Raw genomic sequence first — 5895 nt, forward strand, 5'->3', positions numbered from 1 at the left:
CAAAACCTTCAAAACAAAATCCTAAGATTGGCCTTGAGCAAGCCGTATTACACTAGGATATCCAAACTACATGAACTCGCGGATATTCCAACCATCCGCGAGTACCTAAACAAAGTATCTAGCGATTTCTACGAATTCCAGTGTAAATCCAACGCACTGACAAGACAAATTACGAAAACGCGACTCCACGCATCCCCTCACCCCCTCCCGTACCAATTCCTTCCCATATTCCTTAAACCTCCCTAAAAACCCACCCCAAACACCCAAAAACCCCTATGAAAACCGCCATCTTCCAAGACCGGCCATGTCACATACCGACATTTTGAAAAATATGTCTTGACGACGAATCACAACGAAAGGTAGCGGCAGCCAATGCGAATGGCGTATCCATCGCCCTGTTATCGTAACAACCAATCGGTCCTACGGGTACTAGACCCAACAGCGACACGAACGGTGCTACGAGAAATGGGGACTGGCCACGACTAGCAAATGGCGGCCGTTAGCTGAATTGAGAATCGCCGTTTAGCATAACGGGAACCCCTTCCCAGACATGTATATAAAATTGTATATAAAAATTTGTAAATGCTAAAACTGTACATAACTGTATATATATATCCCCAACCCACCCCCCATCCCTCCCCAAATTATTTATATCAGGTTTTTTATTCCTAAATTTTTCCTGAAAATCCCCTATTATAATAAAATAAATAAATATACGATATCAAACAAAAAATTCCCAAACACCCTGAAATTACTTAAAAATTTTTTATTATATGTATATGAAATGTAACTGATAATACCAGAATTATCTGGTAGGAACTGTATATAAACCATTATTGTTGATTAACATGGCCTATATAGGCACATATCTGTAACTATCACAAAGACAAATAAAGCCCATTTGAAATTGAAATTGAAATTGAACACTGAAGCCAAGCAGCGTCGGGCGCGGTTAGTACTTGGATGGGTGACCGCTTGGGAACACCGCGTGCTGTAAGCTTTTTTTTTACGTTCTGCATCGGTCTGCCGAGATAACGTGGTGCATCGGTATGATCGAGTTTACGTTCTGCATCGGTAAGATCGAGATTACGTGATGCATCGGTAAGATTGAGATTACGTGGTGCATCGGTAAGATCGAGTTTACGTGGTGCATCGGTAAGATCCAATTCACGTGCTGCATCGGTAAGATCCAGTTCACGTGGTGCATCGGTAAGATCGAGATTACGTGGTGCATCGGTAAGATCGAGTTTACGTGGTGCATCGGTAAGATCCAATTCACGTTCTGCATCGGTAAGATCCAGTTCACGTGGTGCATCGGTAAGATTGAGATTACGTGGTGCATCGGTAAGATCGAGTTTACGTGGTGCATCGGTAAGATCCAATTCACGTTCTGCATCGGTAAGATCCAGTTCACGTGGTGCATCGGTAAGATTGAGATTACGTGGTGCATCGGTAAGATCGAGTTTACGTGGTGCATCGGTAAGATCCAATTCACGTTCTGCATCGGTAAGATCCAGTTCACGTGGTGCATCGGTAAGATCGAGATTACGTGGTGCATCGGTAAGATCGAGTTTACGTGGTGCATCGGTAAGATCCAATTCACGTTCTGCATCGGTAAGATCCAGTTCACGTGGTGCATCGGTAAGATCGAGATTACGTGGTGCATCGGTAAGATCCAGTTCACGTGGTGCATCGGTAAGATGGAGATTACGTGGTGCATCGGTAAGATCGAGATTACGTGGTGCATCGGTAAGATCTACTTTACGTTCTGCATCGGTCTGCCCTTGTTTACGTGGTGCATCGGTAAGATCGAGATTACGTGAAGCATCGGTATGATCGAGTTTACGTTCTGCATCGGTCTGCCCGATATTACGTGGTGCATCGGTCTGCCCTAGTTTACGTGGTGCATCGGTTTGGACTTAGAGATATATTTTCGACGTGAAAATGTTCCGATACAACTTTTGAACCAGGATAGTTAGAGAGATGATTTTTTCTGGGATGTACGTGGATCGGGGAATGGATTGTGGGAAATAACTTGCCATGACCGAGGTGTCCTCGAATTTTTTTTTTTTTCGAAAAAAATTTTCTGATTGTGGAATTTTTTCAAATTTGATTTGGTTGCCTCCTAATGTGTTCTAAAAGAGTAAATCAGTAATCGGAATCGAAAAATATTTTTCGGATTTTTTTTTTTTTCGAAAAAAATTTTCTGATCGTGGAATTTCCTCAAATTCGATTTGGTTGCCTTCTAATGTGTTTTTAAAGCGTAAATCAGTAATCAGAATCAATATTCATTGTCGACTTTAATTTTTATAAGGAAAAATGTTCACGTCCTTAAACGCCTCCCCATCATCAGCCCGAGTCCAAGTCGATGTCAGTCCCGAGCGGACGGTGTCAGATACTACCTATCGCCGAGGTCTGGACTTGGCGAGATATTACGACGTGAAATGTTCCGATACAACTTTTGAACCAGGATAGTTAGAGAGATGATTTCTTCTATGTTGTACGTTGATTGTGGAATGAAATACGTAAAATAACTCGCCATGACCGAGGTGATTACGATTTTTTTTTTTTTTTCGAAAAAAATTTTCTGATCGTGGAATTTTCTCAAATTTGATTTGGTTGCCTCCTTATATGTTCTAGTAGCGATAATCAACAATCAGAATCAAAATCCATGGTCGGTTTGATTTTTATAAGGAAAAATGTTCACGTCCTTTTTTACAACCCCGACTCATTGACGATGTTAGAACCGAGCCGGCGGTGTCAGATACGACCGATCGCCCCGGTCCCGATCGTCATTTACGTTGTGCATCGGTCTGCCCGAGATTACGTGGTGCATCGGTATGATCGAGTTTACGTGGTGCATCGGTAAGATCCAATTCACGTTCTGCATCGGTAAGATCCAATTCACGTTCTGCATCGGTAAGATCCAGTTCACGTGGTGCATCGGTAAGATGGAGATTACGTGGTGCATCGGTAAGATCGAGATTACGTGGTGCATCGGTAAGATCTACTTTACGTTCTGCATCGGTCTGCCCTTGTTTACGTGGTGCATCGGTAAGATCGAGATTACGTGAAGCATCGGTATGATCGAGTTTACGTTCTGCATCGGTCTGCCCGATATTACGTGGTGCATCGGTCTGCCCTAGTTTACGTGGTGCATCGGTTTGGACTTAGAGATATATTTTCGACGTGAAAATGTTCCGATACAACTTTTGAACCAGGATAGTTAGAGAGATGATTTTTTCTGGGATGTACGTGGATCGGGGAATGGATTGTGGGAAATAACTTGCCATGACCGAGGTGTCCTCGAATTTTTTTTTTTTCGAAAAAAATTTTCTGATTGTGGAATTTTCTCAAATTTGATTTGGTTGCCTCCTAATGTGTTCTAAAAGAGTAAATCAGTAATCGGAATCGAAAAATATTTTTCGGATTTTTTTTTTTTTCGAAAAAAATTTTCTGATCGTGGAATTTCCTCAAATTCGATTTGGTTGCCTTCTAATGTGTTTTTAAAGCGTAAATCAGTAATCAGAATCAATATTCATTGTCGACTTTAATTTTTATAAGGAAAAATGTTCACGTCCTTAAACGCCTCCCCATCATCAGCCCGAGTCCAAGTCGATGTCAGTCCCGAGCGGACGGTGTCAGATACTACCTATCGCCGAGGTCTGGACTTGGCGAGATATTACGACGTGAAATGTTCCGATACAACTTTTGAACCAGGATAGTTAGAGAGATGATTTCTTCTATGTTGTACGTTGATTGTGGAATGAAATACGGAAAATAACTCGCCATGACCGAGGTGATTACGATTTTTTTTTTTTTTCGAAAAAATTTTCTGATCGTGGAATTTTCTCAAATTTGATTTGGTTGCCTCCTTATATGTTCTAGTAGCGATAATCAACAATCAGAATCAAAATCCATGGTCGGGTTTGATTTTTATAAGGAAAAATGTTCACGTCCTTTTTTACAACCCCGACTCATTGACGATGTTAGAACCGAGCCGGCGGTGTCAGATACGACCGATCGCCCCGGTCCCGATCGTCATTTACGTTGTGCATCGGTCTGCCCGAGATTACGTGGTGCATCGGTCTGGACTTAGAGATATATTTTCGACGTGAAAATGTTCCGATACAACTTTTGAACTAGGATAGTTAGAGAGATGATTTTTTCTGGGATGTACGTTGATTGGGGAATGGATTGTGGGAAATAACTTGCCATGACCGAGGTGTTCTCGAATTTTTTTTTTTTTTTCGAAAAAAATTTTCTGATTGTGGAATTTTCTCAAATTTGATTTGGTTGCCTCCTAATGTGTTCTAATAGCGATAATCAACAATCAGAATCAAAATCCATGGTCGGGTTTGATTTTTATAAGGAATAATGTTCACGTCCTTTTTCGCCTATGTTCTTTTTCGACGTGAAAAGTTCCGATACAACTTTTGAACCAGGATAGTTAGAGAGATGATTTTTTCTGGGATGTATGTTGATTGACGTACGAAACTTGGAAAAAAAATAGAAAAGACCGAGGTACTCTAGAAAAAAAATTTATTGAAAATATTTTTTTGATTTCGGAATTAATTCGAAATTCATTCAGATGTCTTCTATCAATATCGCGAAAGAAAAATCAATAATCAGAATCGATATTCATCTAAGATTATTTCCTTTTGGATTGTGTTAACATTCGGTACGATCTTGTCTACGTGATGCATCGGTTTGTTTCTCGGCTCTTGTGAGCAAGTTGGACACTCGAGACGGCCTCCATCGATCGGATTAGGCGGGCTTTAATGTTAACGTGCTGTATCGGTGTGATCTTGTTTACGTCATGCATCGGTATAGCTTTTAAATCGCGCCGTAAAGTCGTTCACGTCATGCATCGGTATCTTAAATCGCGCCGAAAAGTCGTTCACGTCATGCATCGGTATCTTAAATCGCGCCGTAAAGTCGTTCACGTCATGCATCGGTATCTTAAATCGAGCCGAAAAGTCGTTCACGTCATGCATCGGTGGCACAAAAAAAAGACGCCGATGCATGACGTGAGCCGACTTTTCGGCGCGATTTAAGATACCGATGCATGACGTGAACGACTTTACGGCGCGATTTAAGATACCGATGCATGACGTGAACCGACTTTTCGGCATGAAGTCAGCTAAAATTATCGTGTGCATCTTGGGTCGGTCCACGTACCGTAGATCAGAGAGGGACGACGTACATACATCGGATACATTTGTATCCAACAAGTTACGATCGTCGTCTGATCCAGCGGTAATCGGACCTACTCTCGTGAATTTATTTTGCCCCTTGAATAATTTTGTACCGATGCACGACGTGAAGTCGACTTTTCGGCATGGTTTAAGCTAAAATTATCGTGTGCATCTTGGGTAGGCCCACTTACTACAGATCAGAGAGGGACGACGTACATACATCGGATACATTCGTATCCAACAAGTTACAATCGTCGTCTGATCCAGCGGTAATCGGACCTACTCTCGTGAATTTATTTGCCCCTTGAATAACTTTGTACCGATGCACGACGTGAAGTCGACTTTCCGGCATGGTTTAAGCTAAAATTATCGTGTGCATCTTTCATTTTACTCATCACATAGTCTGATGCATTTGATGACATTTACCCTTGTGAGTTATTCGTATTTCTCTCTCATGTCCGATTTCGTCAAACATATCTACCTTTCTGATTGATTCATCGTGAATTGTTCGAATTTGACTAAGATAAGCCTGCAAAACATGCATATTTCATTAGCTCGTTATGATATTTTCAGATGAAAACCGTTCAAGATTTTCGAATAGTAAGACACCATCCAGTCACAGCTCGAATACCACCGTCAGGTCGGCGGTCGATATATTGTGATGTGGTGCTTTTTCGAAAGATTTTCAATTAGTGGT

The sequence above is a fragment of the Harmonia axyridis genome, chromosome X, assembly GCF_914767665.1.
Source record: "Harmonia axyridis chromosome X, icHarAxyr1.1, whole genome shotgun sequence".
In the NCBI taxonomy this organism is placed as follows: domain Eukaryota; kingdom Metazoa; phylum Arthropoda; class Insecta; order Coleoptera; family Coccinellidae; genus Harmonia; species Harmonia axyridis.